Source organism: Rhinatrema bivittatum, chromosome 1 (assembly GCF_901001135.1).
Source record: "Rhinatrema bivittatum chromosome 1, aRhiBiv1.1, whole genome shotgun sequence".
Classification (NCBI taxonomy): Eukaryota; Metazoa; Chordata; class Amphibia; order Gymnophiona; family Rhinatrematidae; genus Rhinatrema; species Rhinatrema bivittatum.
In genome coordinates this window covers 157,003,764-157,023,621 of record NC_042615.1, presented here as the reverse complement: position 1 = coordinate 157,023,621, position 19,858 = coordinate 157,003,764, and the positions used below count along the sequence as shown (strand labels likewise).

Here is a 19,858-nt window from a genome sequence, read left to right as displayed (position 1 = left end):
GAACCAGTGTGTGCTCAGGCCCTGTAGTGACCCCACCCCCCCACACAGGGTTTCCTGGGTAACTGGAAACCCAGGCGGAAGGAGAGGATATGGCCACGGCAGGGCCTGAGCGTGTGCCAGCTCAGAGACGGGGACGCATGTTCAATGTCTTTTTCTCAACTGCTTCTTTGGCAACAGCATGGGCTTTGTGTAACTGCATCATTTGCCTCCCTTAGTATCCCCTCCCCCAGTCCCAGGGTTCTCCTGGATCAGCCAAGCCAGGTGAGGGAGGAGACTCTAAGATGGGCCCATGGGAGGATGCCAGGCAGGGGACTGAGGAGCAGTGAAAAGAGATGCTGGAGGGAGGGGGATGGAAAAAGAGAGAAGAGGAGAAGGTGCTGGGAAGGGGGGGAGAGTGGGATGCGAGAAAGGGAGAATGGGGAACTACTGGGTAGGGTTGGGGAGAGAGTAAGGCGCAATGCTGGGCACGGAGTATGATCAATGTCAGAGACAGATCTAGATCCAGATTTTGGCATAGATAGTGTAGATAACTGCCTCTGGAGCCAATTTTTTTTTTTATTGGTGCCAGAGCTTTGCCACCATAACCAGTATCTGAACAGGAAACACAGGTGCCGCTTGTCTTCTCTAATAACGCTAGACACCGGAGCAGCAGCAGCAGTAACTGTGGATAAAATCTCCAGTGCAGAACCTCCTGCAGCCACCGCACAGTGACAGGCCCCGCAGCACTTTGCCCCCTTGCACGGGTTTCCATGGTGACAGGAAGCCCCGCAAAAGGAGGGGGTGGGGGACTGCAGGGCCTGTCAACTCACCATGACTGCAGAAGGACCTCCACTAAAGTTTGTCCCCAGTTGCTGCTGCTGGGCCAGCGCTGCTAGACAAGAACAAGCAGCGCCGCCACTTGGAGGTGAAGGGGATGCCCCAAGAGTGCAGGACTGGGGAAGGATAATTGGGAGGGATGTCCCCCTTATTGATTGTGGGCACAGGCTGTTTAAAATTCGGCCCTGCACAGGTGTAGGGGAGGAAGTGAAGAAAACAGGAAGAAACAGAAAATGGACAGGAGACCTGGAAAAGGAATTAGAGGAAGATAGTCTGAGTGTGTTTCTGTGGTGCATCACGATGTGTCTGGGACACTGACCATTAACCGCTGTTCTGGGGAAGTGTGCGCCGGCAGCCAGCCGGCACGCGGAGATTTAATAAAGGTAGGTTAAGTTTAGGAGGTGGGAAGAGGGAGGAAATTTAGGTAGGGGGGGGGAGGGAACTGGGGGAGACCCAATTGTGTCGCTGTGTGTCTTAATCCAAAATTCGGCCCCCTGCACGCGCCACCCACACACGCACACGTGGATTTTGAAATCCTGCATGTATGTGCGCACGGCTATCAGATTTTGTGTGTGCATCGGCATGTACATGTTATAAAATCAGCGCGTCCATGTGTGCGAGCCGGGAACCGTGCGCACGTGGATGGCTGCACACTCCTTTTAAAATCCACCCCCAAACTTTTCTGGGTGGGTAATGAAGCTGGAGGGTGAAACTCTGCCTACTTTGTCTGAGATAAGAAGTTTAGGAGTGTTTTTAGATTTGCAGCTTTCATTGTCGTCTCATATTTGTCTAAGATGGCATTTTTTAAGTTAAAAATACTTCAGCCAGTAAAGTCTCTTATTCCCATAGAGATATTTCAGACTGTTCTTCAAGCTTTAGTAATAGGCAGTCTAGATTACTGTTGCACAATTTGTATGGGATTATCTGACGAGCTGTAACACATATTACAATTAATTCAACATGAAGAAGTGCGCTTATTGTTGGGTATAGCTAGAAGGGATCATATCTCCCCAATTTTAAAACAGTTACATTGGCTACCTATAAAACAAAGGATAAAATTTTGACTGTTTGTCACTATTTTTAAGCTTCTCCATACTGAAAATCACTGAGTGTGGTTTAAATTGGTATAATCCTGGTTGATCACGCCTTTCAAAGTCCCAACTTGTGCTGTAAATACTTTCTTCTAAGGATTTTAGGTGACAACAATGTAGAAATGGAGCATTTTCACATGTAACTCCCACTTTATGGAATGCCCTAGCACCAGATTTAAGGCAGGAAACTGACATTAAAAGGTTCAGGAAAAGTGTCAAGACAATGTTCTTCTGGGAGGCATATGGATAATGTAAACACTTTGGCATTGGCACAATATGTTGTTTGACATTGACTTGATATGTTTTATTGTTTAAGTGTTTTACATGGTATGTATTATTTAAATGTATTATGTATGTTATTTCATGTGATCCTCACTGAATATAATTTTATATATTTTTTTTTTATTGCTGCAGTGTGCTGTAGCAGTCAAAAAGGCAAACAATGTTAGGAATTATTAGGAAGGGAATGGTGAATAAAATGGAGAATGCCATAATTCCTCTGTATCGTGCCATGGCGACACTGCACTTTGAATACTCTGTGCAATTCTGATCACCACATCTTTAAAACAAAAAAACAAACAACAAAAAAAAAGATATAGTTGCACTGGAGAAGGTACAGAGAAGGGCAACCAAAATTGATAAAGGGGATGGAATAGCTCCCTATGAGTAAAGGCTACAAGGTTAGGCCTGTTCAGCTTGGAGAAGAGACGGCTGAGGGGGGATATGATAGAGGTCTATAAAGTCATGAGAGGACTTAAACAGGTAAATGTGAATTGGTTATTTTTTCTTTCAGATAATAGAAGGACTAAGGGGCATTCCATGAAGTTAGCAAGTAGCACATTAAAAACAAAATTGGAGAAAATTATTTTTCACTCAATGCACAATTAAGCTCTGGAATTAATTGCCGGAGGATGCAGTTAGGGAAGTTAGTGTAGCTGGGTTTAAAAAGAGTTTGGATGAGTTCCTAGAGGAGAAGTCCATAAACTGCTACTAATCAAGTTGAATTAGGGAATAGACACTGCTATTACTGGCATCAGTAGTATGGGATCTTGCCAGGTATTTGTAACCTGGATTGGCCACTGTTGGAAACAGGATGCTGGGATTGATGGACCCTCGATCTGACCAGATATGGCTTCTTATGTTCTTACAGAAGATTGTGGAATACAAGATTTTAAATAAATAAAACAAAAACTTGAACAGCTATGGTGAAGTTACTGAAAGAAGATTCAATTTCAAGAAACTTTAAAGGCATTTCAATTTTCACACTGTTGACAAAGTAATACATAAAAAGAAAAGAAAAATATATAACCAAGAAACCTAGGGCCTTATTAAAGCATATTTCACTGCTGTTCAGCACCATAATCTGGACAGCTCTTCTGGGTAGACGGATGGACACTGTAAACTCAAAATTAATAGCGATTTTCAATCTTTGGAAATACACTTAAAAGAAGGTACTTTACCAGTTTTACAACAACCTATCATATTAAAATGCAGACTGTTTAAAAACCCCAACAATTTGATTAAAATTACCTCTCAAAGTCAAACGCAATTCAAAATGGATTATGTTCCTGTGGTAGTGAATTACAGAAATATAAGGATTAACTGAATAAGGAGGTGAACAAAGAGCTGCTGGGCTTTGATCAGAAAAGCTGCATGAGGTTAATATGAACTCATACTGAAGGTGCCAGCTACAGGTCTGGACGATTATGGGTATGATGCTAGAAACTGGAAGCAAACACCACCACTCTGGGTGCAGCTATTAGCAAGGCTGAATGTCTGAGGAGGGGGTAGTCTGCAGGTAAAAACAAAACCTCTCATGCTGCCACTTTTAGAAACATTGGTGGAAAAAAATCAGTAATAGACAGTAAAATTACTTTAAACAAACTCTATAAATATATAGAGAGGGTAAATTAGTGAGGCTGCTGTGCTAATCCACTCGATTTGTTTTTGTGTGTAATTATGGCTGTAATTTTGTACCTTGCTTTGGACTGAGGTGGAATGTGCAGATTAAAATTAGTTTTTTTTTTAAAAATAAATAAATGTAAGGAAATAAAGGTCAATAAACAAGAACTCTTTTATTGGACAAACTTAATACATTTTTATATTAGTTTTTGGGAACTAACACTCCCTTCACAAGCTCAAAACAAAATGAGGTGAAAGCAAACGATGATGTTGCCTGAAGGTAGCAGTGAATCAGATTAGTTTACAGTGGCTGTTGTGACTGGGAAGGTGGGTTGAGATGTTAGCAGATTAATACGGTGGTGACAGAGAAGTACACAATTCTATCTGGTAATAAATTACAAAACATCTCAAGTCTCTGTTTCGTTCTTTTAAAGTCTGTTAGGTTGATCATTTTAACTTCAAATGTCTTCGCTTCCAGGACAGATACTAAAAAGAAAATCTGGAACTAGCAAGTAATGTAATACTTTTGGAGGCCAGCTTTCACACTGGATACTTTGCACTGCAAGCCGATCTCCCGGGAGACTTTCCCTTTGAAGATCTGGCCAGTGGCCAAGCCAGCGGGGATTCTTTACACCCTGCAAAGTACGCAAGGTGAAGAATCTGTGGGAATTTTATGGACTGGCCCTGAACCGCCTCTCCCCTGGCACCATCCCCCTGCTCCCCCCGGCAAAGGGGCAATTTGCAAAAGGTATGTTTTCCTACCCACAGAACACTTTGCAAGTGCTAATAAGAACAAGCTACAAGTGCTGAAAAGGATAAAACCGCTTTTCCATTTTCATGACTTTAGAACAATACTACAAGCAATAATCTTCACAAAGTTAGATTACTGCAAAGCCATCCTACTAGGACTCCCTTCCTCATACACCAAACCTCTGCAGATGGTCCAAAATGCAGCGGCAAGAATACTCAGGAATACCAGAAGAAGAGACCACATTTCACCCATCTTAAAAGACCTCCATTGGCTCCCTATTCACTTCAGAATCATCTACAAATCCGTTACCATCATATACAAGTCCATCCACCACCATACGTCACTTGACCTTCAACACCCGCTCAGTCCACACAACTCCCTTAGACCGACCAGAGAAGCCTACAGAGGATCCCTCCAGGTTCCCAATACAAAATTCACGTGGCACATAACCACAAGAGAACGGGCTTTCTCGACAGCCAGACCATCACTCTGGAACTCCATCCCCACGAACCTTCGCCAGGAGCCTTGCCTGCCAACCTTCCGAAAAAGATTAAAAACTTGGCTATTCAAACAAGCCTTCCCTGACCACACCTGAATCACACTACATATGCAAAGAATGTAACCACTCCGGACTTGTAAATAATTATTAATTTATGACGTTAACCTTCTACTGCTTTTTCTCTCTTGTCCCAGTTCCATTACCCCTGTTCATTGTAACTGCAACTCCTCTGCACCAGATTCTGTTATTGTTTTTTTCTGCACACCCTGTTTGAACGTAAACCGGCATGATGTGATTTTATCATGAATGCCGGTATATAAAAAAACCTAAATAAATAAATAAATAACTAAATACTTTGAAAACTGCCCATTTGAAGATAAAATGATCAAAAACCTTAAAACTAACAAAGGATTTAACAGAGACTTGAGCTGTTAAATTCACTACCAGACATAATTTTGTGCCCTTCTGTCACCTTCCAATCACTCTGCTACCACACCAAGCCCTCCCTTTTTGTTGCCTTTCATTTTGACCTGACGAAGGGCCTGCTAGAAGCTAGGCCAGAAATGTAATAAGGGGCCAATTTTCTAAGGGATTCTCTTTGGATAAACAGGTGCTTTACCTGCAGAGAAAACCACCTCACTCTCTTAACCCCCAGGTGAGGGAAAATTTATTTTTAACTCTGCAAGAAAGCCTGGCCTAATGGTTAGAGTAATGACCTAAGAACCAGGGGAACCAGGGCTCAAATCCTCCTTCCCCCGTCAACATTCCTTGAGAAAAGTCACTTTACCTCCCACTGCCTCAGGTACACACTTAGGGGTACATTTTAAAAGACAGTGCGCGTGCGTACTTTTGTTCGCGCATCAGGCGCGCGCAAGGAGGTGCACATTTGTGCAACTTGCGCGTGCCGAGCCCTGCGCGCGCTGCCTGTTCCCTCTGAGGTCGCTCCGAAATCGGAACGGCCTCAGAGGGAACTTTCCTTCCACCCCCCGCACCTTCCCCTCCCTTCCCCTACCTAACCCATCCCCCCGGCCCTATCTAGACCACCCCCCCTACCTTTATGTGAAAAGTTACTACTGCCTCCGGGCAGTAGTAACTTACACGCGCCGGCGCAGCAGGCCCCGACACAGACCGCTGTGTCGGGGCACTCTGCCACACCCCCGGACTGCCCACACACCCCCGAACAGGCCCCCGATCCGAAACCATGCCCCCTGGCCACGCCCCCGACTGCCCCTTTTTGCAAGCCCCGGGACTTACGCACCGCTGAGTCTATGCAAAATAGGCTCGGCGCGCACAGGGGGATTTTAAAAGGGTTACGCGTGTACCTTATGCTCGTAACCCTTTTAAAATCCGGCCCCTAGCTTGTAAGCTCTTCAGGGAAGGGCCTTATTATACCTCAATTTGAATAATGCTGTAAGGCATTATTGGCAAAGATGGAATAAAAATTGAAATTATTACTTACTCCTATGACTTGTAACTCGTGATCTGCACCAGGAAAGGGGTCTGCAAAGGGAATCTCCATGGAGCGTCTGAAGGCTGGCCTCTATTATCTTATTTTATTAAAATGACCTTTATTTCCATGCAGAGAAGGTAAAAGCTGAAAATAATGGGCCTAAGTCTTGGGGGTTCAAGATTAGACACTGTAATGACAAGTTTATTGAGGAATGCAACATTGTAAAGGACATACTGGATTCTGATAAACTCAAACTAATGTCACAGGGTCAGCTCAGCAGCTGGCAAGAACAGGAAGAAGGAATGATTAGCAGCAGGGAGTAGGATGCTTCATGTTTTCCTGGGTAATAGATACTGGTGTAGAGAACAGGAACCAAAGGTTCTATGGGGATTAGAGTACTTACCCTTTCTAAAGTGACAAATCTTAACTTTTAAAACATAAATGATTAGGAGGCCCTATAGAGGTAATACTTTCAACAGGCCACCAAATAGCAAAATTAGGGGTGGATTTTTTAACCAGTTTTTAAACAAGGCACCCACCTAGGCTGAATTTGAAAATCCAGTTGTTATTGCAGCTAAATATATGCACACACATTTACATGAAGCAAAACGAGGGTGTAAAGTTAGGCCCGTTAGCAGCATGTGGGTATATCTAATACATGGCCATGAAATGCCCCTCCACCCCAGGACGCCTCTTTTTTTTTTTTATGCAGAGATGGTCTGCATGGTATGAAAGTATGACCTACTTTCCCAAGTGGCCATAAGCTCACTTGCCCGCATTAGCTCTATTTTAAACCATGCAAAAGGAGACAAAAGGTCTGATTTACTGCGGCTTTTCTCTCAGTCTGATTCTCTGAGGTGTATGTGTGGGGGGAGGGGGGGGAAGGAGGGGGGGGAAGGAGGGAGAGAAGCTTAGTGCCTGATAATTTATCTAATAAAAGTTAAAAAAGATTTATATAAAGAATTATTTAATATGCATAAGATTGCAACATTCTGTAAGCTAGAAGCTGAAACTCATCAAGAACAGATGTACCTAGGGAAGCATTTTTCCATAGTATGCATGGTAAGACTAGAATCTTTCACCATTACAGCTTTACACATAGTAGATGGTTGACAAAAGGACCACAGGTCCATCAATTCCGTTTTTCTGGTTGTATAACAGCTACCTCTATATACCTTACAGGGAAAGGTAGAATAAAACCATTCTGCAGCGGTAGTCAATTCTGCCACATCGTGAATAAAATAAATCCTTTTCAGCTCTAAATATGGTGATCAGTTGAAATCCCTGGATCATCACTTTTCCTTACAGTCTAACTACATTATCATTCCCCCAGTCTAGTTTTTCTAAACTGTTCCATTTTTTTTTTGCTGTTATTTACTGCTGTACCCATGACAATTTCCAATGGCAATGTGTTCAATAATTTCATTATTCTTTATGCAAGGAATCCCTTCCTCTGAAGGTGGTGAAAATATATTAAACCTTAGCCAGGTTAATATCCCTTCACTTTGTTTGTTGTTCCTTTGATAGAGAGATCATGTGCAAAGTTCCTGCAGGGTGTCAGGCTACTACCCTTAAGGTACATGTGGGCTTGGGCTGGACCAGGCATGCGCTTAAAAATGCCCAAAAGTCAGGAGTTTCATTCAGGTAGATGGAGGCCCCGTACTTGAAGCTTGCAGATAAGAGCTGGAGAAGAACTGGAGCTTGGCTGCAGGAAGGAACTGGAATCTGCAAGCAGGCTCCAAGGCCTAGAGGTACACTGGAAAATCAGGCCTAGAGGGAGCCAGGAGACAGGTTCCCTAGAAGTAACCTGGTACTGCATGCCAGGAACCAGAATCAGAAAGCAGGCCACCAGCTGTAGAAGTGCTAATAAAGGTTAACACCAGTAGATCTACGGGATGGGATTGAAAGACCAAGAACTACAAGACTGAAGCGACAAACTGGAACCAAAGTTTTGACACAAAAACTGAAAGGTCAAGGTTATGTTTTTAGGAAGTCCAGTAACAAGAGCACAAGTCAGTGCCTGTGCTGATGAGACAACTTCCTGTTCCTCTGCAGCCCTCTTTTGATTAAGCTCCAGCCAATCCCCGACGCCTTAAGAGGCGTATCCGTGGGGGCTATCTGAAGCAGTCTTCTCCTCTGCTGCTTCCCCTTGCTGCAGGATCCCCAGCTGATCTGAGGGTTAGGAATCCCATCCTGAGTCCTGGGGCTGACCCCAGTTCAAGTCGGCTGCCAGGGTTTTGCCCCAACACAGGGCTATTTACTGTCTGACCATACAAACAAATCTTCCCTCAAAAGCTATTTTCCCCCTAAGGTAAACATCCTCATCATGGATAATCCTTCAACATATACATAAGCCTTCATATGCCCTGTATTAGCTTTTTCCTTGTTATATTCTCACACTTCTATCCACCCAATCCGTGCACAGCTGAGGGCACAGTGACTGCACTTTGCCAGACCTCCATAAGCACTTGAACTCTGGCAACTGGCTTCCCTCCGCAGGCACAGGCATCAGTACCACTGGACAGACTCTCCGATCATGCAGTTCCTGGATCCACCAGCAATGCTACAAAGCCCAGGGCAGGTCAGCGCTGGCTAAGCAGATGTCGCTCACAGTTGGCACCCATCCATTTTACACTTTGAGATAGTTTTTCCAAGGATGGGTCTCTAAAACTGAATCTCACTATCTTAATGTGGCCTGATGTGGACTGTAAACAATGAAAAAAATATCTTCATCCTTTGCTTACAGTCCCAGTTAAATGAATGCTAACTAGTGCTCAGTTTTTGACTGTTGCTATTCAGCTTTGTGTACGTATTCCTAGTTCATTAACAGTTACTACGCCAGAGTCATTTTCCTGGTTCATATCAGCATTCAAAGCATCTCCCTACTTTTAATGCTCCAATTGCGTGACCTTACGCTTATCCATATCAAATTTAGTCTACCAGATTTCTTCCTGTTTGCACAAGAAATCTATATCCCACTGTAAAATCAGCAAGCCCTGTTTGCAAAAATGGTAATATTAATATTTATTCTTTTCTCCAGACTACTGTCGAAATTATTACATATTAGTTAACAAATCAAAGCATAGACCCTTATTCACTTTAATCTTCCTGAAACATGCGCCATAGGTTATGGCCTTCTGCTGCTGACCCTTCAGTCAATTGCTGAGCACTCACAAAGAGTACATCTATATACTTCATCATCAGTAATTTGAATATCATTCTTTCATGTAAAGCTTTAGCAACATCCTGCATATCTCTATCAGTCTTCCTTTCCTATGTCAAGTTTGCAGCTAACATTATTGAATAACAAAAAGAAAAATTTAACCAAAGTAGCTTCACTAATGGTTTTCAGATACAAGTTTACCATTTCTAGCTGTCAGAAATGTAAATTACTGAGGGGATGAATAAAGAACAGAGCCAACAGCAGACAGCAGGCACTAGCTAAAGGTAAAGGTGACAGAATGTAATTAATAACTTTTTTTTGCATAAAACAGCTTCCAACTGAATTCTGTAGCTATTTGGTGCATCCACTTTGTGCACAACAGTAGATGCAGTGATGCTAACTCCTTAGAGATGAGGAAAGCCTCAACATTACTGACTTATTTTCTGCAGGTTAATGAAAAAGATGTAAGAAAAGATGAGTAGCAACGTTAGCCCAAAGTGGTCAATAAATATATTCTTTATGAATCCGCCTTTGGGGAAAAAAAAAACCAACCACCCATGAAAAGGTGATGATTTTGACAGCAACCTCAGAGTGTTGACAGGCCTCACTCCAACAGCTGTTTGCTTTCTCTCCTCCCTATTTACACATTTAGGGCCTGATTTTTGGATCCCGAGTCAATTATTTCCATCTATTGCCTGCACAGGAATCAACCATCATTGCACTTTATTAAGCCCTTCAAGCCTTCTTCATCCACTCAATTTCTTTTCCTGAGTTCTATAACGACATCCTGGCAGAAATTTCCTCACTGCATCCTCTCCAATGCCTTCATAATTCTGCTGCACGCCGGCTTGTTTCAGGCAACCTGTTGTTCCTCTAAGATTAATAACTCTGTATAGAGTATTCTCCGCACACACCAGGAAACTTGGTCTAGCAACCTCTTCAGCCCTAGTTTCTGGTTTTTTTGTATGATCTGTAAGGAATAAATGATTGTAAGAGATAGTTTCCTTTTTAGGTTCTTTACGTGAATCTATTGCATTGCAGTTTTGCTCGCGTTTCAAATATCGTCAGTATAAGGCAAATATCGTCAGTATAAGGCATTTTAATCGAAGGTTTAGGCAGCTTACTAGAAGGGCAAACTATTGGCCCTGAATGGGCTTTTCTCTCTCTCCTCCTCTGCTGCTGCCCCTCACCGGGGTGATCAGAACACACGCCTGGGATCAAAGGGCAATGGGAGGCCCCTGAAGCAGCATTTTCTGCTTGCCTTTGCGGGCGCTTAAACCACCGTGCTAGTGCCACGCTGCACTATTTAACCCTGCCATGAAGAAGAAAATGCAAACAGAGGAGAGTGGGAGACAGAAAGTAAAGTGGGGAAAAAAAAAGATAGAGAGGCAAGCCATGCACAAAGGAGAGAGGAAGAGGAGCAAAGCCAACCCGAGGGAGCTTAAGTGGAAAAGGAGGAAGAGAATGGGGGGGGGGGGGGGGAGTGGAAGGTTGTGGTAGGAAGGCAGCAAAGGGGGAGAGGAGGAAAAGTCAAGGAAAGAGAAAGAGAGAGAAGGACACTATTCAGCATTTTGGGCTCTGATGTATTTTTGTGGAAGTCGGTGCCACCAATGGGAGTGAGGGTGGGAAAGAGGTTTGCCTCTTCCTATTTTCCGCTTGCTTAACCTGTTGGTGGCACAAGAAAGGCGTATAAATACTTACACAGCAATTTCTGACATCATCACATGCATAAATACTACGGAGTGAATTTCCTCCTTTGTGACCTCTCCTGCTTATCTGCAAATCTCATGATAAGCAAAACATTAAGTGTTCCCGCATAACAGAAACATAGAAATGACAGCAGAAAAGGACCAAATGGTCCACCCAGTCTGTTTATGGTAGTATCTGCTGCACCATGCAGGTCACCCACATGCTTAATCAGTTTCCCAGATAGTAAAAGACAGGGCCCTCGTTGGTTGCTGTTTGAATCTAATTCCCCATTAACTCTTGCCGTTGAAGCAGAGAGCAATACTGTAGTTGCATCAAAATATCAGGCTTATTGGTTAAGCGTAGTAACAGCTGCACCAGCAAGTTACCCCCATGCATTTTTTTCTTCATTTCCATCCTCTAATCTTTAGGAATCCACAGTGTTTATCCCATGCCACTGTTTTCATCTTCTCCACCTCCTCTGGAAGGGCATTCCAAGCATCCATCACCCTCTCCGTGAAGAACTATTTTCTGACGTTGGTTCCGAGACGATCACCCTGGCGTTTCATTTCGTGACCCCCTAGTTCTACTGATTTCTTTCCAGTGGAAAAGCTTTGATGTTTGTACATCATTAAAACCTTTCAGGTATCTGAAGGTCTGTATCATAACACCTCTGCACCTCCTTTCTTCCAGGTTATACATATTCATATCCTGCCTCCATTCTGTCTCTATCCCTTTTGAGATAAGGGCTCCAAAACTGAACACAGTACTCCAGGTGAGGCCTCACCAAGAACCTGTACAAGGGTATCACCACCTCTTTTTTCTTACTGATGATGACTAGGGGTTACTCTCAGAGTTTCTGCAATGTCTTACAGACTTTTGAGGCATGTACAATAACGCTGGTGTAATTAAAATATATCCTTTTCTCCAAATGACACAAACTCATCTGTTTTTGGTCACCCCCCTTCTCCTGCCTCCTCCCGCGAGTCCTTAAATTCTGCAAAACTAGCTCATGCATACAATATAAGAACATAAGACGTTGCCATACTGGGTCAAACCAAGGGTCCATCAAGCCCAGAATCCTGTTTCCAACAGTGGCCAATCCAGGTTACAAGTACCTGGCAAGTACCCAAACATTAAATAGATCCCATGCTGATTAATAGCAACTTATGGTCTTTTCCTCCAGGAACTTGTCCAAATCTTTTTTAAACCCAGCTAAGTTGCCTTAACCACATCCTCTGGCAATGAATTCCAGAGAATAATTGTGCATTGAGGGAAAGAGAATTCTTAGATGTTTTACATGTGCTACTTACTAACTTCATGGAGTGCTCCTTAATCCTTGTATTATCTGAAAGAGTAAATAACCAATTCACATGTACCCGTTCTAGTCCTCTCAAGATTTTATAGACCTCTATCATATTCTCGGTCAGCTGTCTCTTCTCCAAGCTGAACAGCCCTAACCTCTTTAGCCTTTCCCTCATAAAGGAGCCATTCCATCCCCTTTATCTATTTATGCCACCAACACAAGTAAGGTTGTCTTTTGCCATCTCCTGAAACCTTGGTATTGAATTCAATATCTCCTTATGAAACGTAAGATAACTTTTTTTTTTTTTTGATTTAAGCAATTTTTTATTGGCAACCAAAAAGAACATGTACAACAGGTATAACATTAAAAGTTATTAGGCACACTGAGAAATCCAGTTTTCTGCAGTACAGGAGAGCAATATAGGTAGTACCGATTATAACAAAGAGTCACCAAAGTTTTAATACTATCGAGGGTAGAAATATCCCCACCTTTCCCATTATCCCACCCCCCACCCACCCACATGGTCATACTCGCTACTATCTTGAAGTAATGAAGCCAGTGGTACCTCAGCAAGAATTTCAGCAGAGAAGGAGAGAGCAAAAGAGGGCAAAAGAAGACTCTAGAGGGCAGGAGAGGTCAAACTGCAGCGGATCCCGGTTAGGAGACACCGCTGGACAGCCCAGTAACAGAAATCAGGTGGGACCACGTACCCCTGTAGTTGTGAGGATGTATCAGTAACCCACATGTGTATACTTGATGCGGTACCTAAATGAGAGCACAACGATAGGCTCCTGGAGACAAGCAAGGGTTTAAGACATAAGTAAAGAGCAGTCCCCCCCCCTGGGTCTTCAACCAAACACTATATGGTTCCCAAACTTTGTGGAAAGCTCCAATTTGATTTTGATGCACAGCTGTCAGCCGACCCAGATGGTAGTATGAATGTAAGCGTTTATGAACATTTGCCAAGGAGGGAGCGTGAGTCCTCTTCCAATGTAATGCAATCTCTGCCCGTGTTGCAATAAAGACTTGTAAAAGCAATTGTTGTGTGTGTTTTGGAGTGTCGTCATCAGGGAGACCAATCAAAGCGTGCCAGGGACGGATCTGAGGGGGAGCAGGTAAAAGCCGACTCACCCATGCTATAACCTGCGACCAACAGTCCCTGACCCTCGGGCAGTCCCACCAAATGTGGTAATAAGTGCCCTTGTCACCACATCCCCTCCAACATACATCAGGGATCGATGGCACAAATTTATGGAGGGCCTCAGGTGTTCTATGCCACCGATATATCATCTTATAGCAATTTTCCTGAAGACCAGCTGAAATAGAACATTTAGCTGCGGCTAAATATATTTTTTCCCAGTCTGCGTCTTCTAGTGGAGCCTGAAGGTCCGCCTAATCGGCGACCGTTAATAAGGGCGTATATTTTGGATATAACACCTCGAATGGAAGAGGCATTCTTGCAGTACGTTTCAAAGAGGGTGTTCCTCGTTCGCAATGTACCCTCCCGCAACCCCTTACAGACAAAATGGGAAACCTTAGCGTACAAAAGGAAGTCCATACTATTCAGGGCATACTTATCACATAACTGGTCCTTGGTCAGCAGAACCTCCTGTTGGAACACGTGTCCCACCCTGAATATTCCAGCTTTCTCCCAGAGATATTGTGACCTGGTACGCTCATGACCCCCAACAGTAAAATGTGTGAAAATATGCGTCATCAAAGAGTAGGGTTCAGTGCCCACCAGAATGGTATGCCACCGCTGCCACACCCTCAGTGTTGTGCGTAGGGCGAACGGGATAATCAAGGGCTTAACCCACCGTGCTGGGGGTTGCCAAGGGATCACATCTATGGGAAAGGAACCAATCTGGGCCTGCTCCAGACGTGCCCCACTGAGGCCGAAACGTAAGATAACTTTTAGTGTCAAAAATCATCATAGATGCATGCGTCAGTTACACAGCATGGTTTGAAGCTGTTTTGAGTTGGCATATGGTCTTTTCTTGGGCAGTAACATCCAATAAGGACAGCAGTCTCACCTCTCTGAATGCTAGATCAGTCTATTTTCAGAGTCTAAAACTACACCTTGAAACAGCTTGTCCTACACCGCTGGCCAAAATTAACTAGATCTCCCCATGGCACAGGAGCAGCTGCAAGTTGGGATAGTGATTCAGCATGCTGGAGCAGTCTGGAAATGAAGAAACAGTGCATCATATAGAACCCCTTCTCTTTTTTTTAATTTGCAGAAAAGTAACCTAGCAAATAAAATTCTGAAGGAATAGTACATCTGAAAATACCAGAACCTCTAGGGCAAGGCAAATGGGGTGGACTGACTTTCTGCAATTGCTTGTGATCCCCAGACAATAATCAGTTGCTAAACAATCTTCCTATCAGTCAGCCCCTTGCAATCAGCCCTGGTTTGCCATAATTCACAAGGGTGATGTCAACATTAACTTGTAATTCATGGGCATGACATCACCCCTGTGAATTATGTGATTTATTTACTGCCTGGCTGCAAGGCAAAACCCCACAACCCAGGCATTATACTGCAGTTTAGTCACAACTGCATTATTTATTAACAATGCCACTCAATGCAATTTTTCCTACCATTTCAACCGTAGAGTAAAAAAATAAAAAGCTCTCTGAAAAAGGTTTTCTGCATATTTTTCCAGTTGAACTATTTGAAACAGACATGAAACTCCCCCCTTCCCCCACCCCCACAAATTACACAGAAACTGGACATACAAACATTAGCCAGCTATAAAATATTTAATCAGCTCTTCCTGTTAAAAAACAGGTTTTTGGAGCAATGTTAGGACGGTCCTTAAATCTGAAACCTACAAGAAAGAATCTCCTAGAGCACATCTACCCCCCTCCATAAAAAAATAAAAAAAAGCTTTACCAGATAAAAGGTTTGACAGATCGTTCAAAATGTTTTTGCTGGGCTTGATCAAAAAGTCTGAATTTAATCGGTTTGCTCGCTTAGCAGCAAGATAATAATAAAACCCATCCCTACATGAATAGCACAGAAATCGTTGGTGAGGGGGGGGAAAACCTGGCGGGTCTCACAAAGTCAGGTGAGAGGCTGCAGAACTGCTAACACACACACACACGATTGCATCCTTTCTCCCCGCCCCCAAATGAGTATTTAGAGTTATACACAGCCCGGCAAATCAATAAGCTATTTATCCCCGTTTTGGAAGATTATTTCGGGAGATAGAGAGACTCGAAGAGAAAGCAGATTCCTTTGGAGAGTTATCAGAGCAAACATGCAGCATTTAATCAGGCAGGCTCCCCCCTGCGCCAGGAGCGGTCATTCATTACTGCGCTCGCTCTAAGGCAGCCCCGAGCATTGGAGAGGAGCCAGAGGTGAGCTGCCCGTCCATCGCTGAAGAGTTTGGGGGGGGTTATTTTTAGTATATTTTGCTTATTGAGTTTTCGGAATAAATTCAATAGAACAACAAAAAAAAAACACAACACCTTGCAGCAGCAAATGCAGTCTTACGACTGAAAGCTTCCAACAAACCAAACAATTCTAAATGATTTTTTTTTAAACGTTTTCAGTTCTGCAGCATTTCAGAATCCCAATGGGATGAAAGTACTACAGAGATCCTAGTTCTTACTGTTCTACGAAGTACAAACTTTAGGGTTGTAATGTAACTTTTTTTTTTTTTCGCTTATTAAACGCAAATTAACTTTTAAAGCTCATTACAGAAAATCTACATCATTTCTTCACTCGCACACAAAACTTCCATCGAATGTCAAACCCTTATTTCTGGCCAAGTACTGGATACAGGGGGTTACAAACTCAAAATAAAAAGGACTAGTTCATCATTGCCGGTCCTCAGCGGAGAAGATTCCCGTTATTCCACAGTTTTGTTTTGGGTTTTGGTTTTTTTTTTTGTATCCATCACCACCAATTAAATCCCCAGTACCCGCCAGGCCGCGTAAAATCAGCCCACGAGGCGGTGAATGAGAGAGAGAGACTGCAGGATCCAGCAGTGAGCGAGAGCGCGAGCTGTGCGGTGACTGCAGGATTCAGCAGCCTGTTCAGCACTTTCAGGCATGAAGCCCCAGCAGGCAGCGACCCCTGGCCATACTCCCCCTCCCGCCGGCACCTTCCCAAGGTTAAGTGACAGTGCTGTCACACTGCAAACTGCCCTTCACCTTGCAGGCATCACCCACACATTACAAACAAATTACAGACAGAGAGATTTTTTTTTTAATTATTCTAAACTTTACCTTATCCTTTTTTTTTTTTTTTAATTGTTGTAACAGCAGCAGCAAGTGGAAATGTACTGCCAGGCACGTCAGAAGCAGGCACAGCACTTTCCCGTGCACCTCCCTCCGCTCCGCAGCCGGCGGCCGATGCCCGACACCCCCCTTGCTTCCGCCACGCGCTTCAGCGCCACCCGTCTGTAGCCGCGCGGGAGCAGAGCCCCGGCGCGCGCGCGCTCCTCGCTCCTTCCTCGGCGACAGCCTGGCCGCCGCTGCAGCCGCCCCTCGCTCGCTCAGTGCCGCCGTGCTGATTGGACGCGGCTGGCAACCAGCGGGGGGAGGGGGGGCGGCTCTCCTTTCTTCCCTAAATTGCACGCCGCAGTCGGCCAGCGCTGGAGGCTTCCATCCCGCTGCAATGATTCTCTCCCCTTCGGTGTACATCTTTGGGTTTCGCTCACAGTCAAACTTCCTGTTCTTTAAACCGGGTCTTAGAAGTGGATTTTCTTTCTTCCTCTCTACTTGCTGAGGTGATCCTGCAGCTTGCAAAGAGACACCCCCTCCCTCCCCTCGAAGAGGCTGACCCTGAACCTGTTTTGCCCCATTTGCACGCACGGAGATGTAGAGCTACTTTCCTTAGGAAAATGGGAACTACAACTCCATGCCTGCCACAGGACAAAACTAGCACCTTTGGATTGACTTGGATGGATCGACAACCCTAGTTTTTAAGCTTCTTGCATCAAACTAGGTAGGTGAACTTCTCTTCCTTAACAATACCTGCTGACTTTTTTTTTTTTTTAACACAGCTGCAAGCCTAAGCAGAGTTCCAAAAAAAACAAAAAACCCCAGAACGATTCCAACGAATAGGACACATTGTCCTTGTATAGAACATTATATATTATGCCTGGAAAACAGAATCCACAAGACAGAGACGATTAATTTCTCCAGACTCTCCTTTAATTCACTGCTCTGATTTAAAATAGCTACATGAACTGAATTCGGCTCGTGCGCTCTTGAATGGAAGGCCGGATTTCAACAAAGGCACGTGCCTAGGGTGCCGAATGATGAAGGGACTTCCCCTGCTACTCTCCGATTTCTAGGAGAGAAACCTCTCCAGCCCCAGTCCTCTGCCTACGGAGCTATAATCTTAAATCCAGCCCTGCCTGAATGGGCACCCAGAGTCAGAAACTTTTCCACCGTTGCACCATCACTTTTATATAGCCCCTACCCTGGCATGGGTGCTAATTCAGCACACAGAGAAAATAACTAGGGCAATTCATTTCCTTTTATGTTTATGTTTAAAGTTATGGATCACTTTCACCAAGCGCCCAAAGCCATGAACATCATTCAGCAATACAATTCCAAATACTTATGCACCAATCAATACCATAAACGTAAAATCAAACAAGGAAAATAAATACAGGACTACGGGTCTTATCAAAGCACTGTCACCAACAAAAACAGTACCTGGGAAAACTGTACAATTCTGAGAACCCACCAGCAATATAATTGCTTGCAGTCAAGAAAATACCCAAGTGTTCCAAATAAGTGTTTTGAATCTCTTTTATTTCCACTTCAAAGTACTCATCCCCAAATATTTGCTCTGAAAATCCAGTGGCAAAATACCATCATTAAGATTATCAATAATTCATTCTTTCTAAGGAAAACCATGCCCCTCTATAAACTTTGTTAAGGACTTAAACTAAATAACTACTGCCTTCTTTTGCAGCAGACGTTCCTTACCCCTCCCACCCCTAATTTTAAAGTTCCTACAGCCACCCTCACCAGCCTAATGGGCCAATGCATCCACTGTGCAGAGGTTAGGAAAACGAATGCTCGTAAAATTGAGCCTCCCTTTTCCTAACCCGCACTAACAGCCACCTTTCCTGGGTGCCCAATGCCCAATCCCTAGCACTTCCTTTTTAACACAGCGCCCGGGAGAGGTGGATCAGAACGCATTAAGAGAGCAGGCGCTCAATCATGAGCGCCTGTTTAATGCACGCTGATATTGCATCAGCTTGTAAATGCAGAAATACTCCTCCAGGTGAAGAACAGGAGGTGGAGAGGAGGGGAAAGCGAAGACAGGGATGAGTGCTAAAGGGAGCAGGAGGGTTGAATGTGAGGGTGAGGAAAGGGTAAATTGTACTGTATTTGCAAATGTAATTTGCATTAAAAGAATGAAGGGAAATGTAGGAGAATGTATGGAACAAGAGAAGAAAGAAATCCATGCAGCCACCGCATAGCCTAATGGTTAGAGCAGTGGCATTTGCTCCCAGCCCTCGAGGGCTGCCAACAGATCTGGTTTTCAGGATATTCCTAAAGAATATGCATGAATAGATAAACATGCAGTGGAGACAGTATTCATGCATGCAAATCTCTCTCATGCATATTCATAAGGGATATTTTGAAACCCAGACCTGCTGGTGACCCTCAAGGGCTGAGAATGAATACTGCTTCTCCCACTGACATTTCTTGTGACCTTGGGTAAGTCCCCTTCTCTCCCACTTAGATTGTAAATCTTTGGGGCACCTGAATACTTTATGCAGTGCATAGAAGCACTATAAAAATATGGGTTAAGTATAATTATTATAATCTCAGGGTAAAGCTGAACTGAAAAGCTTCCAAGTATGGATATACTTGTGAACAGGTTAAATGTGTATGATTTGGCAGTCCTGAAAATCTAGACTTAGTGAGGACCACTGGATTTTTCTGACACTCCCCCCCAAACACTCTAGAATTTCCATTGTAAGAGTAGTAAGCAAGCAGGCAAATAAAGTTAATCAGATTCATTAAACAAAATAAGAAGCATCCAGGTCAAACTAAGTGTTGGTAAGCCACAAAATAGTGCAGCAATACCTGTTAGCATAAATAGAGCCACGTCAGAGGTAGTTTCTGAAATGAGTTCATCCATGCAGCACAAGTACAAAGAAGTGGCCTTGGAGAACAGTAACTGGCAAATTTGGCTTCTTTCAGGCATACAATGTG

The 19,858-nt window shown here is 43.8% G+C and overlaps 1 protein-coding gene across 9 annotated transcripts in view; it reads right to left on the bottom strand.

The window, feature by feature from the left end:
• The window catches only part of APBB2 (amyloid beta precursor protein binding family B member 2), a 681,814-nt gene that overhangs the window by 143,953 nt on the left and 518,003 nt on the right, over positions 1-19,858 (bottom strand). Inside the window, exon 1 of one of the 9 annotated variants that reach the window (XM_029588944.1) lies at positions 16,901-17,022. The exons of the other annotated variants lie outside the window; for them this stretch is intronic. The gene's annotated coding sequence lies outside the window, so the exon portion shown is untranslated. Of the gene's footprint in view, positions 1-16,900; positions 17,023-19,858 lie in introns of those variants that run through there. 9 annotated transcript variants of the gene reach the window in all.